The 13268-nt window shown below is 39.4% G+C and overlaps 2 protein-coding genes across 6 annotated transcripts in view; both read left to right on the top strand.

Annotated features, from left to right (window-relative positions):
• LOC145432300 (ATP-dependent RNA helicase DDX54-like) overlaps positions 1–13268 on the top strand; it is a 318477-nt gene that overhangs the window by 14289 nt on the left and 290920 nt on the right. The window lies entirely within an intron of this gene.
• tacr1a (tachykinin receptor 1a) overlaps positions 1–13268 on the top strand; it is a 49591-nt gene that overhangs the window by 1306 nt on the left and 35017 nt on the right. The window lies entirely within an intron of this gene.

Below are 13268 nucleotides of genomic sequence, written 5' to 3'. Positions count from 1 at the left end.
AAACAGTTAATGGTTAATGGTTCATTGCCTTCTGGCTCAAACCCTTGTCAAATAAGAAAAAAAGGAAAGCAAGCTGTTGTTAAAAGTTTTGTGCATTCATTTTATGTCTTCATGTATACTCCTGTTACTGAAAATATAGCATTTGGGGGAAAATATTTCTTCATTTCTAAGTCTTTGCTCACTCTTAATGAGCAACCTTGTGTAGGAACACACACACAGCATAATAATCCTGAATGAAAATGAATGCATAGAAAGCCCTGCTCTATTTGAGTAGGTGTTTGTGTGAGTGATAAATGTGTGTTGTTGTCCTTGTGTGTTGTGTTGTATATATAAATCTGTGAAGTATCTATCAATATTTCCATGTAGGTAAATATCTCTGTGTGCAGGAAGGAGTGTGTGAAGATATGTGCATTGCTCAGTTCGAAACACATTTATATGTGTTATGTGTAAGTGTGGGTGGATGTGGGTGGGTGTACATTTGAGACATTCATTTTCCTGCTTAACCACATGAAGCTGTGTTTGCAGCTCTGTATTTTCTACATCTCAGGACATGTTACGCCACTAATTGTCTCACTGTGGAACACCATTAATCTGAACTTTCCAAGATTAAGTGAGAGATTTGGTTATAGCTGAACAGAGCACAAAAGGGAAGCGACAACACATGCTACATTCAGTCTGCTCACTGAAAACATACTGTTATGAGAGTTTGCCAATCAGGGGATATATAATCTAGCTATCCACGTGCATCCACACAACACAACCATGATATTAAAATCCCTGTAAAGGAACATTAACTTTACCTTGACAGCCCCATATGTATGCAGCCAGGAAAAGATAGTATTTCAGAATATTTCAGAGATGTGGATGATTAAGCTGGAGGTAGACACCCACTGTGACCCATCATTCACAAACAGCAGTACCTTCACAGTTAACATTTCATCTCTTAATGACATAGATATAAAATAATTTCTGTCTGTTGATCGTATGTTTGATGAATGTGTTAAATAGGGGAGGTAGCGCAGTGTTGCTGTAGCTGATAAGACGTTCCTTTTCTTATCTCCATCCTTTTCCTCATCATTTCTGGGGTGCTCTTGCACTGCACTGCCCACAGATCAGCAGTACAGCTGCGTGCTGAGATCAGTGTGCTGCTCCAATGCTGACTGTATTGAGGTAATTGGTAAAAAACAAAACAAACTCAGCTGTAGAAAAATCTACTGGGGCCGTATGTGGATTCATTGGGTCCTTTATAAAATGGAGTTTTCAATTTCTTTCGCCCTGGATTGTGGGTAGAGGGAATTAAGAGAATTTGTCAAAGTGGCAAAGCAGTACAAATCTAAAACCTCTGATTACTGTAGTGGGAAAAAGACTATAACACATGAATTGATTCTTCAGTATTTTGATGATTACATTTGATCAAAATTCATGGTTAGCACTGTTGCCGCACAGCAAGAAGGTCCTGAGTTCAAGTCCACCATCAGGCTAGGGTCTTTCTGTGTGTAATTTGCATGTTCTCCCCGTGTTTGTGTGGGTTCTCTCTGGGTACTCTGGCTTCCTCCCACATTCCAAAGACATGCAGTTAATGGGGATAGGTTAATTGGTAATTCTAAATTGCCCATAGGTGTGAATGTGAGTGCGAATGGTTATCTGTCTCTATGTGTTAGACTGGTGACCTACCCAGGGTGTACCCTGCCTCTCTCCCTAAGACAGCTGACCCTGAAAAGAATAAGTTGAAGAGAATGGATGGATGGAATTTCACTGGCGATGGTGGTGCAGTGGTTAGCACTGTTGCCTTTAACCAAGAAGGTCGTATATTTGAATCCATAGGTGAGCTTGGGGGCTAGCTGTGTGACGTTTGGACACTCTGGCTTCCTCCCATAGTCCAAAATAAAGCTTGTTCAGTTCATATTCTAACTAGTAGGTGTTAATGTGAGCATGAATTGTTGTCTGTCTGTGACTGGTGACCTCTGCAGGTTGTACTCCACCTCTCCCCATTTGACATTAGATAAACTGAAGAAAACTGTCTTGTGTACTAAACTTTTGAAGTCTTATATTTGGGAATCATTTTTATTTTATTATAATAATAATAATAATAATTATTATTATTATTAAGTTAGTAATGGGTAGCTGACATAGTTATGTAAACTGTATATAAAAGATAGATGGTCTTAAAAGTAAAGTTTATAAAGTGGATTCCTACAAAATTTATGCGTTAGTTGAGTTTCACCTGTGACATCCTGGAGCCTACTCACCAACTCTTTGAGCTGATCTCTCCCAATAAAGTGTAATCCTGTAAATAATGAAATATGTTACTACTATAATATTCAAGTCTGTGTTTTGTTTTTAATTCCCTGGTGTGGTTTTTGTTGTGTGTCTAGCAACTTGGATACAAAAACACCTGATATATCGTGGATAAGTGGATTTATAGGAGCCTTTACGGGGTTGCTGTGAGATACTCGTAGATCCGTGCCTCTTCAGTACCCCATGACAGGGTTTTCTCCAAAGGTGGAGAGGTTGATACCAAAAATAGAAACCAACTGAGCAAAGTAAAGTGGAAAAAAATATTTCCCAATAAAAATGAAGTTACCATCACCCCAGTATTCACAAGTACAATCACTGTCTCATCATTTGAAAACACTGCAACAGTTTTAACATAAACGTCTCATGTCCTGTTGGATTTATTTAAACACTGACAAGGTTTTTTTGTTTTGTCATCTATAGACTTCTGTTACCATTACTCACACATTAATAATAAAAAGAAAATCAGATTAAGCTATTTTTATTTCTATTCTAGCCAGTGATTATTCCCATGCTGACGCTTACAAATAGTTGAAATGGCAACAAAGGTTTTGACCAGCAGAGGGGGGGTTTGTGTGCACATGAATCCTCAAGAAATGAATTTTTTTGTAGAACCGATCGGATGGAAAGCTCCCATCTTTTATGCACCAGGTGTGATCATATGTTGATAATTTCTTTGAATAGAAAGGTGTGGTTAGGAAGTAGAAACCCTTCTAAATAAACTGCAATGGAAACACTATATTTGTGTGGGTCTCTGTGTTTATGTGAAAGCTCAGCCTCTTAAACTCAAAACTCTCCATTCATCAAGATTAGTTACTATATAAAGCAACACAGTGCACAGTGTTTTTCGAGGATGGATGATGGATTGATATTATTAAGTATCCACATTCTGAGTGTGCAAGATTATAGATACGATGCTCTCCAAAAGGCTGTAATGGGATAAAATGTACTTCCTGCTTACTGCAAACAAACAAAATGCAACAGGCCACATTTTACAAAGTGCCAAAAACATCAGTTTTTCAACAACAGTTGATGGTGATGATGAAAAAGTATAAGAAGTCTTTGTTTGAAATCAGCTCTGTAATTCACTATTGGAGATTTCAAATAATTGAGAGTTTAAAGCAATATTTTACGATACTTATAAAACAGATGTCCTTAACTTCATCTGATTAAATTTATGTGTTTATATAAAAACAAATATGCAGAATGTACTGGCCTTTCAACAGCCACTTTGCATAAGGCATCAAGGAATATACTCCAGCTTGCAGAGGTTAGAGAGTGCAGAAAATCCATTGCTGAATATTGTTCAATAGTATTCAGTGTACTTATAATCACTGTGCTCACTGCAGCATGGAGGTGGTGACAGAAAATTCTTATTGTCTCTATCAGCCATATTTCTCTTCCATTTTGTTTCTGTCGTCGCAGATAGCTGTTTCGTCTTGTTTCACTCCCTGATGATAATTTTCCCTCATGCTCATTCTTAAGAGCTGCTGGTATGTAGTAATGAGTGGTTTACTCTGAGTCGATAGGTTGCAATTATGAACATCAAGGATTTTGAATCAGCCAGTGTGGAGGCATAAGTATGCATGTTCAAGTGCCCATTAGTCTAAAGAAACTCTTAATCTACTGATTGGACAGAATGAGCCAGACAGACACTATATGCCAATTAGCTTCATGTATATGCATTAAAGGGAAATTAGCCTAATATTTTCTAAGCTATTAATGGATCAGCTAAAAGTTATTTAACGAAACTAAGGAACCTCTTAACCTTACCTAAGAGCAAGGCCAGATTTGACGTCATTATGGGAACAGGAGCTGAAATGAAATAAGATGTAGTTCAGTTGGCCCTGCAGGGTAATGCTTCAGTTAGTTTACCTGAACAGGCAGCAGCATTCCTGAAGAAGAAAGAATTTGCTCTCTAAGGCATCAGACTGTAGCTCCTCTTTAAAGTGCTTTCTGTTTGGTCAGTAGCATTAACAACTGACTTTCAAGAGATTTCGGTGATGGTAAAGTTTTACATGCTGCAGTTTTGCCTGGAAAATAAAGGGATATTTATTGCTGAGGAAAAGTAGAGAATTAAAACGTTTTTACAATTACAAACTCAAAGCCATTAAACAGCCAACTTTGATATTCCCGTCTAAATCAGAGCGTCTTAGGATATTTCAGCTTATTCATTTTATTCAGCTCTCAGATTCAGCAAAACACTTCTAAACTCCTCACATAATTATGAAATTATGTGATGGTCATCAATAAACATGCTATCCAGCAGATCAGCGACTACTGCTTACAGACAACAAATGAATAGTCCAATATGATGTTGTACTGAATTTTAGTTTATGGTTTTCACTTTTAGTGTTTGCCAAAATGTTTCCATTTCATGCCAGCTTTTTGGCTTTTCTACAACTTGTTCTTTGAAAAATGTAATCTCAAAGTGGCTCATTGAACATGACACTGTTCAATGTAATCAAATGGCCTACACTGTTACCAGATCTCAGTCTTGGCCACAGAGAATTAAAACAGCTCTTTAGGCAAAACGGGGTTTAACCCAGTACTAGCAAGGTGTGACCAATGAGTGTACTTGTATCTGTTCTACAGAACACTAAGAAATTGTAAATCTGTTATTAGTAATCAATTACAGCTACCAGCTGGAGCACATTAGGTGCCAAATTAGAAAATGATGCCAAGAATAGCAGCACAACAGTAACAATGGCTCCCACTTCTCTTCTTACAGGTTCCAGTTATTTCTCTGCTGAGAGCAGAGAAACAACTGGTGATACAAAATAGGCGATACAAAATAATATGTAGGTTTCCTGCGAATGGAGCCTTAGCTTGACGCTCCGCTTAGTCCCTCTTTCCATATCCAAAAAAAACAACAGTCCTTGATAGTTTCTCAATATTTACTTCAAAAGTCCAATGAGGTACACGGCAACAAAATTCCAAATTATGAAAACTTATAAAGCTCAATTCAAAATGGATGAAGAGAGATTGCGAGGTCAAAAAACCATGTGGCTCCACTCTCCTCTCACCCAACTTCCTGCCCTCTCTGCACCATCAAAATAAAAGCATACATTTCAAATTAAACTGCATGTAGGCTCCTACATAATATAAAACCAAACTGGGAAGTCATAAAGGAACTGACTCACAAGGAAACACACGGAGGGGCACACAGTCATGAGGGAGAACGCGACACTGAACTGAGGGGGACGTGGACATAAATACACAGAGGGTTAACAAGGGAAGTGGGAGCACACGGGGAACACAGCTGACACAGATAATCGTAATGACACAGGGCAGTAGTGAACACAACATGACGCATACTGACGAGAGACTGTCAAAGTAAAACAGGAAGTACACAGAGGTTCAGCCAGGAGGAGAGAGAGCACGGGGAGAGCACAGACATAATGGGCTGGGGAAAACATGGAATAAAACACAAGGAGGGGAAACGAGGGCTCACAGATACACAGAGGGCCACACAGGGGGTAATCAAATAAGGAACATCTTAACAGAACAACCTAGGAACCACGGCATAAATAAAGAACAAAATACAAAAGACACGAAAACTAAGAATACTGGGCCAACATGGCCCAGGACCATGACAGATTGGGACCTGATGAATGTAAAAACAAAGAATTAGCAAAATTTATATTTATTTATTTTTTACCTAATTTTTGTTTCTAAGAAAAATGAGAGCCACATATGAGGATATTCATTTAAAATTTCGATAGAACAGTAGCAGTATAATGTCCTCATAAGTGGATATCAGGCCCTTGTAGAGCAAAATTGAGTATTTTGGTCTAAATAACCCAAAATGTGATGTCCAGGTCCTAGGAGGTTAAAGACATGAGTTTGACGATTTGACCATTGTTTTTGTTTATATGTTTGTTTGTTTTTTAAATTATAATTTTATTATGTTACTCATTTATTTAATTATTTTATTTGGTAGAAATAGGGTGACCATATTTTGATTTCCAAAAAAGAGGACACTTGGCACAGTCATGAGGAATTTTAATAATACTGTTTGCTTAAATAAAATTTTAACATATTAAAATAATGCCTTCTCTGTGCGGTAAATGAATGGTGAAATTAAAAAATGTCTTAAAGGTTCTTACAAGTCAACAAGTGCAAAAAAATATTTTAAAAACCTCTAGAATTAAATAACGTTACAGAAATAATGCCTCATTTGTATAAGAAAAATGACCAATGAGGTATTGCGCAATGGTTTCTGCTGTCTCATTTCGCGTTTCTAACCTTAATTAATTTTCTTTGCACGCCACCATTCTTCCAGTCAAAGTATGATTGGGAATATATTCTCTGGTAAGTCTGAGAAATGCCACAGTACTGGATTTTATTAAGAGCTCAAAGAGTGACTTCAACTGAATGTAGCACTATGACACCATTGACAATAGCTTCAGTCTTGGTGCAGGCACTTTTTGGCTTTGTTAAAGTCTGGAAATGCTTCTCTTCTTTTAGCAACACACAAGTGCAATCCATGGATCTGTAGCTATTGTGACGCTTCATAGTATGAAATGCCAGTGCACCTTCTGCTGCAGACACAACAACATCCTTGTTTTTCCCAGGTGTAACAAAGAACTCAGTCAACTTACTAGATGAATTTTCGCCTCGCACAGCCTTTATATGGGTGCATATAAGTGGTCCGCAGGTGCGCAATCGCTGTCAAAATAAAAGGCGCGCACCAACTAAGAAGTTGCAACGCACGTTTGCGTACATAAGATTTTCTGGAGGAAGACAGACATTTGTTTAGAACTCTTAAAGATGTCGAAGAAGCAAGCTCTTTTAAGCAATTACTTTGGTGTTCCTCCACCTCCAAAGAAATGTCAGAAGGAGTCCGAACCTCGTATTCGCGTATTCTCGGAAAAGTGGTTGCAGGAGGTGAGCTGGCTTCAAACAAATGATGAACGCACAAAGATTTGGTGCAGAATATGCCGTGAAAATCCCACTCTAGCGAACAAAAACAGTGCCTTTTATATGTACGCGAACGCACGTTGCAACTTCTTATCTGGTGCGCATCTTTTATTTTGACAGCGAATGCGCACCTGCGGACCACTTATATGCACCACTGTTTATACGTTTTTAAACCTTCGTTAGACACACAAATGTATTTACCACCTCTGCACACAGTGCACTCCGCCTCCCATTTATTCTGAGGGATGGTACAAGGGAAATTTGTTTTCCAGTTTGTCTGAAAAGATGCACTTGCGCTTTGGCATCTTGTAGCATCTTTTCAGCGCGCCACTGCGCACTCTGTCCCGTCTGTGAGCGCGGAACAACCACTTACAACGCAGCAGTTCGGGGACGAAGTTGCACATATGGGTCCTCTGTAAGCCTATAGGAAAACCTTTTTCATCCATCTCGAAAATCCCCCCGGACAGAACGTGAAAAGTGGAAATGTCCGAGGAAAAGAGGACGGTTGGTCACCCTAGTAGAAACAGTAGAGCTGGTTATTTGTCAGCTAATACTAAAGACAGCTAGCTAGCATGGTTAGCTAGGTGCTTGCAAAAACTCATTGTGATGTTATTATTAACTGGTAATGTTGGCTGGTAAAGAACAGGATTAAAACTAAGCTGTTGTACCAGAACAAAGTAAAGAGCTACTCTTTAGAGTGCCTTTTAGTAGATGACAGAAAAGCACTTACATCATTTAACTTCACCTTTAAAACTATTTAAACAATAAAAATCTTCCCACTCCCACCAGCTGTCATGAAAAATAAGGCATAGCTCTTTCTCTTAGACCAGAGTTAAATACATTCATTTCTGCTGTAACATTGAGCCTTAGGGAGATCTATGACAACTGATGGGTTTTTGTAACTTGAAGTGGCCATTGAAGGAACTGCAGTTTTTACACTTGTGTGGCGGTTTCATTTTTCAACCCAGAATTGACAAGCATCAACTTCTAGGAGGTACTTCAATAGTTGCTGAATGATATGAATCTGAATCAAACAAACTGTACATTTTAAAGTTGTAACAATTTGTGTTGCCATCCATGTGTTGTGATAATGCCACGTTCTTTCATAAAGGAATCCTTTAAGGGTGCCACTTAATCAACAATCAATATGACTGAGGAGTAAACAAAGAAATGAAAAATCACCAGCTGAGACTGGATCAAAGGAGATGAAGTACTTTTTATATTTACCTACTATAGCTGGAGGACAGCTTACACCAGGAAAAGCAGGTCTTAGGAGGGGTTTATTTGCTGCATACCCACTACAGCTTAATGTGTTCTCCTCTCCATCTCGTGTCCTTCCTCCAATTTCCACATCTTCCCTTCCTGTTCTGTCTGCTATATCCAGAGGGACCATCAAGGGAAGTTATTCTGGCTTCTTCCTCCCTTCTGCTTCTCCATGATTCATGCCTTGTACATAAAAAATGGGAAGAAAGGGATCACTCCTCACGAGAGGATTCTCTGACGTGACTAATCAGGAAAAATGCTGACAGAGCATTGCTTTGCTTTGCAAATTAGCATGAATATTAGCACAGAATTTTCATTTGATGCTATTAAGTTTTTCCCCATTTGAGTTCCCAAACTATGCACAAATTTAATTCAATTTTTTTTATTTGTTAATTAATATGCAAAACCACAATCTAATTCAATATCCAATTAGGCACTCCACAAAATTGAAACATCAAGTTCATTTTATTAATCAGGGTAAGTAAGAATAATGCTGATACAACAACAAACTGGGAGATTAAAACAGAATAGTGAAACAAGCTGATGAAATAAACATGCTAAATAGCCATGCTAGTGAAACCTAGAAACCTGCTATATTATGTTTATTGAGGCAGATATGGACTGCACCTCTAATGCACAAAGAGAACTCGGGGTACAGCAGCGTTACAGGGAACGGTAAAAATGCTTTATCACTTTATCCTACAGTTAGGTACAAGTACTGTACCTCTGAATATGGTATGCCTGTAGTAAGAATAGCTCTGTGCAATTAGTGACCAAAAAATATACCTTCATTTATTCACTCTCACATTCACACAATGGTGGAGGCAAGCTACAGTTGTAGCCACAGTTGCCCTGGGGCAGACTGACAGAAGTGAGGTCGCCATATCATGCCATCGGCCTCTCTGGCCAACACCAGTAGGCGGTAGGTGAAGTGTCTTGCCCAAGGACACAACGACCAAGACAGACAGAGCAGGGCATCGAACCGATAACTTTCCGGTTACAAGATGAGCTTCCCAACCCCCTGAACCACAGTTGCTCCAAATTGCAGAGCAAAGTACAGACCCTTGTGTTTTTCCCATTTAAATATATGGCTATATGTTTTTAGTAGACAACAATGGCCGTAAGAAACACAATTTTCACTTATTAAGATTACTTTGACTATCATATAAATCTATTTGTCACAGCTGGGGCAGCAGTCGTGTGGTGTATTGAGAAAAGGAGCCAAAATGCAGGTACTGGCTGGGGTGCGAGTGAGTGTTTATTTACAGAAGTGACAAAAACAATCAATCAAGGCTTTATTCGCCACATGCAGGTTGCCCTGCAGTGAAATAAGACCCCCCCGACCTTAAACACACACACACACACACACACACACACACACACAGGTCGGAGATCGGTAACGTTACAGAAAAAGAAACAAAAAAAAAATAAAAATAAAAATAAAAAATACAACAACACTGAAATATACACTGCAATGGGAAAGTACAAGAGGAAAAAAAGAGACCTCTACTCATGCTGGGTTCCTGTGGGAGGACAGCATGAGAACAGGAAACAAAAAAACTCCTCTGCACAAAAGAGCACATAAATGTCCACAGCACATCATTATGGAACACGTGACAAGCCACAGGGTCGGGTGGGGGTTGAGGAGTAATCCGAAGCGAACACAGCAGCCATCCTGCCCAGCGTTACCATTCCAGCGCGGGCCATACCATTCCGGGCTCAGACCCGCCGTGTTCCCAGGAGGGAACAAGCATCGAAGGCATTTGGAAAGGGAGGGGGGATGAGTGTGTGGATATCAGTGTGTATGTATGTATGTGTGTGTGTGCGCGTGTCCAGAGTTCAGCTGAGACAGTGTCCTTCGCCCTGCCAGGCTAAGTAAACAGTCTTCCAGCCAACCCAGGTGCCCTTGCATGGAATGGGAAGGAACAGACTAAACACAGTCGTTATCAGGGTGTTTTTGTTCGGCTCCAGCCTTGCGACTGCAGCTGGCGCCGAAAGGGTATCCGCATGAAGTGATGGTGCTTTTTACTTTAGTGCGAACAGCTCATATGAATTTCAAAGCTGTTCTAACAGTCCAACACTGGTCTCTCAATCTCCCGTTGGAGAGCCGTGAGCTTCTCCATGATGTTATCAAACTTGCGCTCTGTGATGTTGTCATTCTTGTGCTCAAAGAGCCGATTCTGAGAACTCACTACCACAGCGAGCCTCCCCAAGATGTCATCCAATTTGCGCTCAGAGATGTTATTCCGAGCGAACCCCTCCAAGATGTAATCCAGTCTGCACTCAGAGATCTTATTCTGAGTATTCACGGCAGTGCGTTCTCCAAGATCTTATCCGTGCTGCACTCAATGAGCCCATTTTGAGAAACTCACGCCTTGTCCCATCGTTTCAATCCCAGCGGGCAGCCTTGTGGGGGTTTGAACAGCCGGTTCCGCTTTCTTAATTCTTCGATAAGTCAGGGCCAAGCCAGCTCCGATCGGCAAGAACCCTGTTACCATGGTTCCGAATAGGTAGATATCTTCAGCACTCAGGCTCACCCAAGCCCAAACTTCTCGTTGAGAAAGGGGTGTCAATTGCATTTAGGGACCAGTAGATCAAATCCATAATTCCTCATTTAGGTTTTAGAGAACAGACTGTGAGAGAGTGTTCCAGGGAAAAGTAATACAAAAACACGAGACTAGACAAGGACATAAGACTAACCTGAAACCAAACACTCACAGGAGGAGGAGCAAAATGCACAGAGAAAGATGGCAGAGAGATGCAGAAAGAACACCGGGTTACACAGCGTAATGCAGGGTTACACAGAGTAACGCAGACGACACGACAGAGAGCACAGGAATACACAGGGCTCATATACACAGGGCGGTGATCAGGAAATGGGCAACAGGAGGGAGACACAGCTGGGAGAAACTAGGCTAACGAGGGGAAAAGTACAACTGAACACATTGACATCAGGCATGAACATGAACCTTCAAAGTAAAACACTTTACTAAGACACGGACTAGACAGAGTGAGACAGACTTGACACGGAACTAAACCTACAAAAATAATAACCATAATCAAAACAGTATCACTAAATAATCAGAACATAAATCATAATCAGAAACACACCAAAACATAAGAAACAGAAAAAGCTGGGTCAAAATAACCCAGAACCATGACACTATTGGCCTTGAAAGAGAGGTCAGAGTTCAAATTACATAATATTTTAAATCTTTATACAGTTTCTTCTATATGCTGTCAATACACAAACACACTTGTAAGGATAGTTTCTAAGTTGGTCGATTTTCAACCAATAAATCATTTTGCTGACTTTGGTGGATATAAGCCAAATTTTAACAAACTGTTAACATGACCCCACTCTACACCGTTACAAAGTTTTATCAGAAATCATTCAAAGCTTTTTAAGCTTCTATGTTTGCAAACAGAATGATGACATACGCGCACACACATATGCAAACACTACCAAAAACATAACCTTGTTAGCAACATTCAGTATTCTAACTGATGATTTGGTTATGGTAGTGGCTTATCTCATGCCATGGTACTGACAGCGTGCCTCACTCTGTTTATTAGGTAGGGTATGCTTTGCAGTTATGCAGTTGTTAAAACATCAACCTGTTGATGCTTATCCTAAGCTTGAATTGTCATATGGCTCTTCAAAAAACCAAGGAAACTGTAGGGTCTACTAGTTGTTGTGATCAAGCTAATCGTTAAATATGATTATAGCTGATCGATCAGGAAGTTGCAACAAGATGTAGCTAAGCTGATTTGTTTAGCTAAATTAAATTTCATTCTTCCCAACAACAGTCATCCACACCTCATGATGAGAGCACTAGGAGGAAAGCAGGAAGAGCATGTTTTGTCCTTTCCTATCAGAGATACAGTAAAATGTGTGGTCATGTTTTAGTCACCAGTAATCAGACATTGCTAACGTACAAGGACTCGCACAAATGTAGCAAAGTGCTGTTTGAGCTGCTGATTTGCTGTTAAACGCTGATATGAAGTGTTACTATGGTTACTCATTTGAGAAGTCAAGGGCATGTCGGCCACAAAACACCTAATGTAGAAGAATATAGAAATATAGAAGAGTTATATCATTATAATTAATTAGTGGTGAGAGGAGATACCATCATATACGTTCGCAAACATGATCTCATTGAAACAAAAAAAAACATTGTTATTTTATGTGCTGCAAATATTTCAAAAGACAAGTCGCTCTCAGATCTTCGGTAAATGCACATGCATCATTTAGTCTCAGACATTTAGATAATTTTGAAAAGGTGCCACAGAGCCATGTCACCTCTGAGCAAAAAAAATAAATAAATACTGATTTTAACACTTGTCATTTCCTGTCACTGAACAAAATCTACTCAGGTTAGAGCTTGGAAAAAACAGCCATGAGACTGGATGTGTCTAATTGAGGGCACTTAGCTGACTGGTGGCTGCTGTTATTAATGTTATTATTTAATTTGGTGTCTGTATAGGAAGTTAAAAAAAAAAAAAAGCTACAAGATAATTGAGTGTGGTGGTGCTGAAGTAATTTAAATTACTAGCTTAACTTTGGCTCCATTATTATAAGGCCACATAGGACTGCAAATTTTGACAGTATTTAGTTTTTCTTATACAGGGAGTGCAGAATTATTAGGCAAGTTGTATTTTTGAGGAATAATTTCATTATTGAACAACAACCATGTTCTCAATGAAGCCAAAAAACTCAATATCAAAGCTGAATGTTTTTGGAAGTAGTTTTTAGTTTGCTTTTAGTTTTAGCTATTTTAGGGGGA

This window comes from Astatotilapia calliptera, chromosome 12 (assembly GCF_964374335.1).
Source record: "Astatotilapia calliptera chromosome 12, fAstCal68.1, whole genome shotgun sequence".
Taxonomy (NCBI): Eukaryota; Metazoa; Chordata; class Actinopteri; order Cichliformes; family Cichlidae; genus Astatotilapia; species Astatotilapia calliptera.
The sequence above is the reverse complement of the archived record's forward strand: the minus strand, read 5'-3'. Positions and strand labels throughout refer to the sequence as shown.